The 10775-nt window shown below is 40.8% G+C and overlaps 5 non-coding genes across 5 annotated transcripts; all 5 read right to left on the bottom strand.

Annotated features, from left to right (window-relative positions):
- Positions 1-1695: 1695 nt before the first annotated feature.
- Positions 1696-1767, bottom strand: trnae-cuc. The gene has a single exon. It is a non-coding gene; the product is annotated as a tRNA-Glu (tRNA).
- A 1767-nt stretch (positions 1768-3534) lies between these two features.
- Positions 3535-3606, bottom strand: trnae-cuc. Its single transcript has one exon. It is a non-coding gene; the product is annotated as a tRNA-Glu (tRNA).
- Positions 3607-5367: 1761 nt separating this feature from the next.
- On the bottom strand, positions 5368-5439 carry trnae-cuc. The gene has a single exon. It is a non-coding gene; the product is annotated as a tRNA-Glu (tRNA).
- Positions 5440-7199: 1760 nt separating this feature from the next.
- Positions 7200-7271, bottom strand: trnae-cuc. Its single transcript has one exon. It is a non-coding gene; the product is annotated as a tRNA-Glu (tRNA).
- Positions 7272-9032: 1761 nt separating this feature from the next.
- On the bottom strand, positions 9033-9104 carry trnae-cuc. Its single transcript has one exon. It is a non-coding gene; the product is annotated as a tRNA-Glu (tRNA).
- Between the last annotated feature and the right edge of the window lie 1671 nt (positions 9105-10775).

Below are 10775 nucleotides of genomic sequence, written 5' to 3'. Positions count from 1 at the left end.
CACATTTTATATTATAACAGAGATTGTGCACATTCAGTGCTCCATTGCTGCGACGTGCAGCAAATCGGTAGGTGCGTGTAAATCAAAAACGGAAACGGCTAGGCATGCAATCAACATACCAAAGAGGGGCTCGGGGATTTTGCTTGATATCTAAGATGCCCAGCTGACATGTTCCTAAAATAAGCTGGTAAGTCAGTTTTCAGACATGTCCTTGAGGGTTAAATGGAGGAATTTATATTTGAAAATGCATTTTCACTTATAAAGAGGCAAGGTGTTTAGTTTTGAAGCAAATGTTTATTATTTCAAATGAGCAAAACCAATGTTTTTAAAAACGTTTCTAAATACAGGTGTGCAATACATCCGTTGTCAAAGAACCTTTGTCTTATTATTCAATGTGAGCAGTGTTTGTTACGGACAGGGTAGCGCGGTGCTGATAGTGCAAATGTTGCTCCCGATTTGTGCTGCACCCACTAGAGGGGAGGCCACTATGATTTAGTCTTTTCAAATAACAACAGCTGAGAAAATAAGTCAGTTTTCCGACATGAAGGGTTAAAGATGAAAATGCATTTTCAAATACAAATTCCTACATTTAACAATCAAGGACATGTCCGAAAATTGACTTACCAGGTAACCTGAGGTCTAACCAGATCCCAGCAATAAAACAAGTTATAACTAAAAATTGGAGTAAATGGATTAATGAAAATGGGTAAATGAACACAGTATTTTGATTTTCTTTTAATTTTAGCTATCTTCATGTGTTGTGTATGCAGTGCAAAATGAATAAGACCCTCAATGCGCAGAGCTGTGTCCTACAAAGTGAAGGTACCACTGTATTTTGAACGCTGTAGTTTATTCTAGGAACATGTCACCTGGACATCTAAGATATCAAGCGAAATCCCAACGCCTCTCTCTCTCTCTGATATGAAGACTGCATGCCTAGCCCTTTCCGTTTTTGATATACAGCACTTGAACAAACCAACCGATTTGTTGCGCCTCGAAGCACTGGATCACTGAATGAGGTGCTTCTCAGCATAATGCTTTGTAGAGTGGGACTCTACAAGAGTGGCAATTTCTAATGTTTCAAACCAAAAGGCGACGTTTCATTTGTTGGTTCATAGTGGCCTCTGGCAGCAGGTCGGGAGAACTGCACTATCAGCACCAAACTGTCCGCAACAAACACTGCTCACATTGAATAATAAGACAAAGGTTCTTTGACAACGGATGTATTGCACACCTGTATTTAGAAACGTTTTTAAAAACATTGGTTTTGCTCATTTGAAATAATAAACATTTGCTTCAAAACTAAACACCTTGCCTCTTTATAAGTGAAAATGCATTTTCAAATATAAATTCCTCCATTTAACCCTCAAGGACATGTCGGAAAACTGACTTACCAGCTTATTTTAGGAACATGTCAGCTGGGCATCTTAGATATCAAGCAAAATCCCCGAGCCCCTCTTTGGTATGTTGATTGCATGCCTAGCCGTTTCCGTTTTTGATTTTACACGCACCTACCGATTTGCTGCGCGTCGCAGCAATGGAGCACTGAATGTGCACAATCTCTGTTATAATATAAAATGTGCGCTTTTAATTGAATGCAGTCGGACCACAGCCAGGAATTAGACATATGCACGTCGCATTAATGAAGAGTAATGTAGTGGTTTTAATCTCAAAAATAATGGGCAATAAAGTAAATTCCCTGACCGGGAATCGAACCCGGGCCGCGGCGGTGAGAGCGCCGAATCCTAACCACTAGACCACCAGGGAAGGTGCTCTTTTAATTTGCACGACTGGCCGTGAATTTCTTTGCTGTCAAGGCTGAAGCATCGAAAACGGAACACCCGGCAGGACCTGAGCAATGACAGACCATCGATCATAATAAACTGCCGCACAATTAAATGAATAGCTGTGCTCCATTTTTAATTTTTCAAGAACTAGTAGTAGTTCTCCCTTTACATTATACCGGAACATACCTCCTTCAGTTTGTTACCTTCGTGAGGCTCTCTGACGCAATGGATAGCGCATTGGAATTCTAATCAAGCACTGAGGGGGTGACTCGAAGGTTGTGGAACCGACTCCCACCCATCAATGTTATTTGCGCTAGCAGCGGGGCTCTAAAAGATTTGCAATTTCTACAGGTTAAATACAAAATGCGACGTTTCATTTGTTGGTTCATACTGGCCTCTGGCATCAGGTCGGGAGACCTGCACTATTAGCACCAAACCGTCCGCCGCAAACACTGCTCCCATTGAAATAATAAGACACAGGTTCTTTGACAACGGATGTATTGCACACCTGTATTTAGAAACGTTTTTAAAAACATTGGTTTTGCTCATTGAAATTAATAAACATTAGCTTCAATACTAAACACGTTGCCTCTTTATAAGTGAAAATGCATTTTCAAATACAAATTCCTACATTTAACAATCAAGGACATGTCCGAAAATTGACTTACCAGGTAACCTGAGGTCTAACCAGATCCCAGCAATAAAACAAGTTATAACTAAAAATTGGAGTAAATGGATTAATGAAAATGGGTAAATGAACACGTTATTTTGATTTTCTTTTAATTTTAGCTATCTTCAATGTGTTGTGTATGCAGTGCAAAATGAATAAGACCCTCAATGCGCAGAGCTGTGTCCTACAAAGTGAAGGTACCACTGTATTTTGAACGCTGTAGTTTATTCTAGGAACATGTCACCTGGACATCTAAGATATCAAGCGAAATCCCAACGCCTCTCTCTCTCTCTCTCTCTGGTATGATAAGACTGCATACCTAGCCCTTTCCGTTTTTGATATACAGCACTTGAACAAACCAACCGATTTGTTGCGCCTCGAAGCACTGGATCACTGAATGAGGTGCTTCTCAGCATAATGCTTTGTAGAGTGGGACTCTACAAGAGTGGCAATTTCTAATGTTTCAAACCAAAAGGCGACGTTTCATTTGTTGGTTCATAGTGGCCTCTGGCAGCAGGTCGGGAGAACTGCACTATCAGCACCAAACTGTCCGCAACAAACACTGCTCACATTGAATAATAAGACAAAGGTTCTTTGACAACGGATGTATTGCACACCTGTATTTAGAAACGTTTTTAAAAACATTGGTTTTGCTCATTTGAAATAATAAACATTTGCTTCAAAACTAAACACCTTGCCTCTTTATAAGTGAAAATGCATTTTCAAATATAAATTCCTCCATTTAACCCTCAAGGACATGTCGGAAAACTGACTTACCAGCTTATTTTAGGAACATGTCAGCTGGGCATCTTAGATATCAAGCAAAATCCCCGAGCCCCTCTTTGGTATGTTGATTGCATGCCTAGCCGTTTCCGTTTTTGATTTACACGCACCTACCGATTTGCTGCGCGTCGCAGCAATGGAGCACTGAATGTGCACAATCTCTGTTATAATATAAAATGTGCGCTTTTAATTGAATGCAGTCGGACCACAGCCAGGAATTAGACATATGCACGTCGCATTAATGAAGAGTAATGTAGTGGTTTTAATCTCAAAAATAATGGGCAATAAAGTAAATTCCCTGACCGGGAATCGAACCCGGGCCGCGGCGGTGAGAGCGCCGAATCCTAACCACTAGACCACCAGGGAAGGTGCTCTTTTAATTTGCACGACTGGCCGTGAATTTCTTTGCTGTCAAGGCTGAAGCATCGAAAACGGAACACCCGGCAGGACCTGAGCAATGACAGACCATCGATCATAATAAACTGCCGCACAATTAAATGAATAGCTGTGCTCCATTTTTAATTTTTCAAGAACTAGTAGTAGTTCTCCCTTTACATTATACCGGAACATACCTCCTTCAGTTTGTTACCTTCGTGAGGCTCTCTGACGCAATGGATAGCGCATTGGAATTCTAATCAAGCACTGAGGGGGTGACTCGAAGGTTGTGGAACCGACTCCCACCCATCAATGTTATTTGCGCTAGCAGCGGGGCTCTAAAAGATTTGCAATTTCTACAGGTTAAATACAAAATGCGACGTTTCATTTGTTGGTTCATACTGGCCTCTGGCATCAGGTCGGGAGACCTGCACTATTAGCACCAAACCGTCCGCCGCAAACACTGCTCCCATTGAAATAATAAGACACAGGTTCTTTGACAACGGATGTATTGCACACCTGTATTTAGAAACGTTTTTAAAAACATTGGTTTTGCTCATTGAAATTAATAAACATTAGCTTCAATACTAAACACGTTGCCTCTTTATAAGTGAAAATGCATTTTCAAATACAAATTCCTACATTTAACAATCAAGGACATGTCCGAAAATTGACTTACCAGGTAACCTGAGGTCTAACCAGATCCCAGCAATAAAACAAGTTATAACTAAAAATTGGAGTAAATGGATTAATGAAAATGGGTAAATGAACACGTTATTTTGATTTTCTTTTAATTTTAGCTATCTTCAATGTGTTGTGTATGCAGTGCAAAATGAATAAGACCCTCAATGCGCAGAGCTGTGTCCTACAAAGTGAAGGTACCACTGTATTTTGAACGCTGTAGTTTATTCTAGGAACATGTCACCTGGACATCTAAGATATCAGGCGAAATCCCAACGCCTCTCTCTCTCTCTCAGGTATGAAGACTGCATGCCTAGCCCTTTCCGTTTCTGATATACAGCACTTGAACAAACCAACCGATTTGTTTCGCCTCGAAGCACTGGATCACTGAATGAGGTGCTTCTCAGCATAATGCTTTGTAGAGTGGGACTCTACAAGAGTGGCAATTTCTAATGTTTCAAACCAAAAGGCGACGTTTCATTTGTTGGTTCATAGTGGCCTCTGGCAGCAGGTCGGGAGAACTGCACTATCAGCACCAAACTGTCCGCAACAAACACTGCTCACATTGAATAATAAGACAAAGGTTCTTTGACAACGGATGTATTGCACACCTGTATTTAGAAACGTTTTTAAAAACATTGGTTTTGCTCATTTGAAATAATAAACATTTGCTTCAAAACTAAACACCTTGCCTCTTTATAAGTGAAAATGCATTTTCAAATATAAATTCCTCCATTTAACCCTCAAGGACATGTCGGAAAACTGACTTACCAGCTTATTTTAGGAACATGTCAGCTGGGCATCTTAGATATCAAGCAAAATCCCCGAGCCCCTCTTTGGTATGTTGATTGCATGCCTAGCCGTTTCCGTTTTTGATTTACACGCACCTACCGATTTGCTGCGCGTCGCAGCAATGGAGCACTGAATGTGCACAATCTCTGTTATAATATAAAATGTGCGCTTTTAATTGAATGCAGTCGGACCACAGCCAGGAATTAGACATATGCACGTCGCATTAATGAAGAGTAATGTAGTGGTTTTAATCTCAAAAATAATGGGCAATAAAGTAAATTCCCTGACCGGGAATCGAACCCGGGCCGCGGCGGTGAGAGCGCCGAATCCTAACCACTAGACCACCAGGGAAGGTGCTCTTTTAATTTGCACGACTGGCCGTGAATTTCTTTGCTGTCAAGGCTGAAGCATCGAAAACGGAACACCCGGCAGGACCTGAGCAATGACAGACCATCGATCATAATAAACTGCCGCACAATTAAATGAATAGCTGTGCTCCATTTTTAATTTTTCAAGAACTAGTAGTAGTTCTCCCTTTACATTATACCGGAACATACCTCCTTCAGTTTGTTACCTTCGTGAGGCTCTCTGACGCAATGGATAGCGCATTGGAATTCTAATCAAGCACTGAGGGGGTGACTCGAAGGTTGTGGAACCGACTCCCACCCATCAATGTTATTTGCGCTAGCAGCGGGGCTCTAAAAGATTTGCAATTTCTACAGGTTAAATACAAAATGCGACGTTTCATTTGTTGGTTCATACTGGCCTCTGGCATCAGGTCGGGAGACCTGCACTATTAGCACCAAACCGTCCGCCGCAAACACTGCTCCCATTGAAATAATAAGACACAGGTTCTTTGACAACGGATGTATTGCACACCTGTATTTAGAAACGTTTTTAAAAACATTGGTTTTGCTCATTGAAATTAATAAACATTAGCTTCAATACTAAACACGTTGCCTCTTTATAAGTGAAAATGCATTTTCAAATACAAATTCCTACATTTAACAATCAAGGACATGTCCGAAAATTGACTTACCAGGTAACCTGAGGTCTAACCAGATCCCAGCAATAAAACAAGTTATAACTAAAAATTGGAGTAAATGGATTAATGAAAATGGGTAAATGAACACGTTATTTTGATTTTCTTTTAATTTTAGCTATCTTCAATGTGTTGTGTATGCAGTGCAAAATGAATAAGACCCTCAATGCGCAGAGCTGTGTCCTACAAAGTGAAGGTACCACTGTATTTTGAACGCTGTAGTTTATTCTAGGAACATGTCACCTGGACATCTAAGATATCAAGCGAAATCCCAACGCCTCTCTCTCTCTCTCTGATATGAAGACTGCATGCCTAGCCCTTTCCGTTTTTGATATACAGCACTTGAACAAACCAACCGATTTGTTGCGCCTCGAAGCACTGGATCACTGAATGAGGTGCTTCTCAGCATAATGCTTTGTAGAGTGGGACTCTACAAGAGTGGCAATTTCTAATGTTTCAAACCAAAAGGCGACGTTTCATTTGTTGGTTCATAGTGGCCTCTGGCAGCAGGTCGGGTGGCCTGACTATCAGCACCAAACTGTCCGCAACAAACACTGCTCACATTGAATAATAAGACAAAGGTTCTTTGACAACGGATGTATTGCACACCTGTATTTAGAAACGTTTTTAAAAACATTGGTTTTGCTCATTTGAAATAATAAACATTTGCTTCAAAACTAAACACCTTGCCTCTTTATAAGTGAAAATGCATTTTCAAATATAAATTCCTCCATTTAACCCTCAAGGACATGTCGGAAAACTGACTTACCAGCTTATTTTAGGAACATGTCAGCTGGGCATCTTAGATATCAAGCAAAATCCCCGAGCCCCTCTTTGGTATGTTGATTGCATGCCTAGCCGTTTCCGTTTTTGATTTACACGCACCTACCGATTTGCTGCGCGTCGCAGCAATGGAGCACTGAATGTGCACAATCTCTGTTATAATATAAAATGTGCGCTTTTAATTGAATGCAGTCGGACCACAGCCAGGAATTAGACATATGCACGTCGCATTAATGAAGAGTAATGTAGTGGTTTTAATCTCAAAAATAATGGGCAATAAAGTAAATTCCCTGACCGGGAATCGAACCCGGGCCGCGGCGGTGAGAGCGCCGAATCCTAACCACTAGACCACCAGGGAAGGTGCTCTTTTAATTTGCACGACTGGCCGTGAATTTCTTTGCTGTCAAGGCTGAAGCATCGAAAACGGAACACCCGGCAGGACCTGAGCAATGACAGACCATCGATCATAATAAACTGCCGCACAATTAAATGAATAGCTGTGCTCCATTTTTAATTTTTCAAGAACTAGTAGTAGTTCTCCCTTTACATTATACCGGAACATACCTCCTTCAGTTTGTTACCTTCGTGAGGCTCTCTGACGCAATGGATAGCGCATTGGAATTCTAATCAAGCACTGAGGGGGTGACTCGAAGGTTGTGGAACCGACTCCCACCCATCAATGTTATTTGCGCTAGCAGCGGGGCTCTAAAAGATTTGCAATTTCTACAGGTTAAATACAAAATGCGACGTTTCATTTGTTGGTTCATACTGGCCTCTGGCATCAGGTCGGGAGACCTGCACTATTAGCACCAAACCGTCCGCCGCAAACACTGCTCCCATTGAAATAATAAGACACAGGTTCTTTGACAACGGATGTATTGCACACCTGTATTTAGAAACGTTTTTAAAAACATTGGTTTTGCTCATTGAAATTAATAAACATTAGCTTCAATACTAAACACGTTGCCTCTTTATAAGTGAAAATGCATTTTCAAATACAAATTCCTACATTTAACAATCAAGGACATGTCCGAAAATTGACTTACCAGGTAACCTGAGGTCTAACCAGATCCCAGCAATAAAACAAGTTATAACTAAAAATTGGAGTAAATGGATTAATGAAAATGGGTAAATGAACACGTTATTTTGATTTTCTTTTAATTTTAGCTATCTTCAATGTGTTGTGTATGCAGTGCAAAATGAATAAGACCCTCAATGCGCAGAGCTGTGTCCTACAAAGTGAAGGTACCACTGTATTTTGAACGCTGTAGTTTATTCTAGGAACATGTCACCTGGACATCTAAGATATCAAGCGAAATCCCAACGCCTCTCTCTCTCTCTCTGATATGAAGACTGCATGCCTAGCCCTTTCCGTTTTTGATATACAGCACTTGAACAAACCAACCGATTTGTTGCGCCTCGAAGCACTGGATCACTGAATGACGTGCTTCTCAGCATAATGCTTTGTAGAGTGGGACTCTACAAGAGTGGCAATTTCTAATGTTTCAAACCAAAAGGCGACGTTTCATTTGTTGGTTCATAGTGGCCTCTGGCAGCAGGTCGGGAGAACTGCACTATCAGCACCAAACTGTCCGCAACAAACACTGCTCACATTGAATAATAAGACAAAGGTTCTTTGACAACGGATGTATTGCACACCTGTATTTAGAAACGTTTTTAAAAACATTGGTTTTGCTCATTTGAAATAATAAACATTTGCTTCAAAACTAAACACCTTGCCTCTTTATAAGTGAAAATGCATTTTCAAATATAAATTCCTCCATTTAACCCTCAAGGACATGTCGGAAAACTGACTTACCAGCTTATTTTAGGAACATGTCAGCTGGGCATCTTAGATATCAAGCAAAATCCCCGAGCCCCTCTTTGGTATGTTGATTGCATGCCTAGCCGTTTCCGTTTTTGATTTACACGCACCTACCGATTTGCTGCGCGTCGCAGCAATGGAGCACTGAATGTGCACAATCTCTGTTATAATATAAAATGTGCGCTTTTAATTGAATGCAGTCGGACCACAGCCAGGAATTAGACATATGCACGTCGCATTAATGAAGAGTAATGTAGTGGTTTTAATCTCAAAAATAATGGGCAATAAAGTAAATTCCCTGACCGGGAATCGAACCCGGGCCGCGGCGGTGAGAGCGCCGAATCCTAACCACTAGACCACCAGGGAAGGTGCTCTTTTAATTTGCACGACTGGCCTTGAATTTCTTTGCTGTCAAGGCTGAAGCATCGAAAACGGAACACCCGGCAGGACCTGAGCAATGACAGACCATCGATCATAATAAACTGCCGCACAATTAAATGAATAGCTGTGCTCCATTTTTAATTTTTCAAGAACTAGTAGTAGTTCTCCCTTTACATTATACCGGAACATACCTCCTTCAGTTTGTTACCTTCGTGAGGCTCTCTGACGCAATGGATAGCGCATTGGAATTCTAATCAAGCACTGAGGGGGTGACTCGAAGGTTGTGGAACCGACTCCCACCCATCAATGTTATTTGCGCTAGCAGCGGGGCTCTAAAAGATTTGCAATTTCTACAGGTTAAATACAAAATGCGACGTTTCATTTGTTGGTTCATACTGGCCTCTGGCATCAGGTCGGGAGACCTGCACTATTAGCCAAACCGTCCGCCGCAAACACTGCTCACATTGAAATAATAAGACACAGGTTCTTTGACAATGGATGTATTGCACACCTGTATTTAGAAACGTTTTTAAAAACATTGGTTTTGCTCATTGAAATTAATAAACATTAGCTTCAATACTAAACACGTTGCCTCTTTATAAGTGAAAATGCATTTTCAAATACAAATTCCTACATTTAACAATCAAGGACATGTCCGAAAATTGACTTACCAGGTAACCTGAGGTCTAACCAGATCCCAGCAATAAAACAAGTTATAACTAAAAATTGGAGTAAATGGATTAATGAAAATGGGTAAATGAACACGTTATTTTGATTTTCTTTTAATTTTAGCTATCTTCAATGTGTTGTGTATGCAGTGCAAAATGAATAAGACCCTCAATGCGCAGAGCTGTGTCCTACAAAGTGAAGGTACCACTGTATTTTGAACGCTGTAGTTTATTCTAGGAACATGTCACCTGGACATCTAAGATATCAAGCGAAATCCCAACGCCTCTCTCTCTATCTCTCTCTCTCTGATATGAAGACTGCATGCCTAGCCCTTTCCGTTTTTGATATACAGCACTTGAACAAACCAACCGATTTGTTGCGCCTCGAAGCACTGGATCACTGAATGACGTGCTTCTCAGCATAATGCTTTGTAGAGTGGGACTCTACAAGAGTGGCAATTTCTAATGTTTCAAACCAAAAGGCGACGTTTCATTTGTTGGTTCATAGTGGCCTCTGGCAGCAGGTCGGGAGAACTGCACTATCAGCACCAAACTGTCCGCAACAAACACTGCTCACATTGAATAATAAGACAAAGGTTCTTTGACAACGGATGTATTGCACACCTGTATTTAGAAACGTTTTTAAAAACATTGGTTTTGCTCATTTGAAATAATAAACATTTGCTTCAAAACTAAACACCTTGCCTCTTTATAAGTGAAAATGCATTTTCAAATATAAATTCCTCCATTTAACCCTCAAGGACATGTCGGAAAACTGACTTACCAGCTTATTTTAGGAACATGTCAGCTGGGCATCTTAGATATCAAGCAAAATCCCCGAGCCCCTCTTTGGTATGTTGATTGCATGCCTAGCCGTTTCCGTTTTTGATTTACACGCACCTACCGATTTGCTGCGCGTCGCAGCAATGGAGCACTGAATGTGCACAATCTCTGTTATAATATAAAATGTGCGCTTTTAATTGAATGC

This window comes from Polyodon spathula, unplaced genomic scaffold (genome assembly GCF_017654505.1).
Source record: "Polyodon spathula isolate WHYD16114869_AA unplaced genomic scaffold, ASM1765450v1 scaffolds_4233, whole genome shotgun sequence".
Taxonomy (NCBI): domain Eukaryota; kingdom Metazoa; phylum Chordata; class Actinopteri; order Acipenseriformes; family Polyodontidae; genus Polyodon; species Polyodon spathula.
This window is presented reverse-complemented; position numbering and strand designations above follow the sequence as displayed.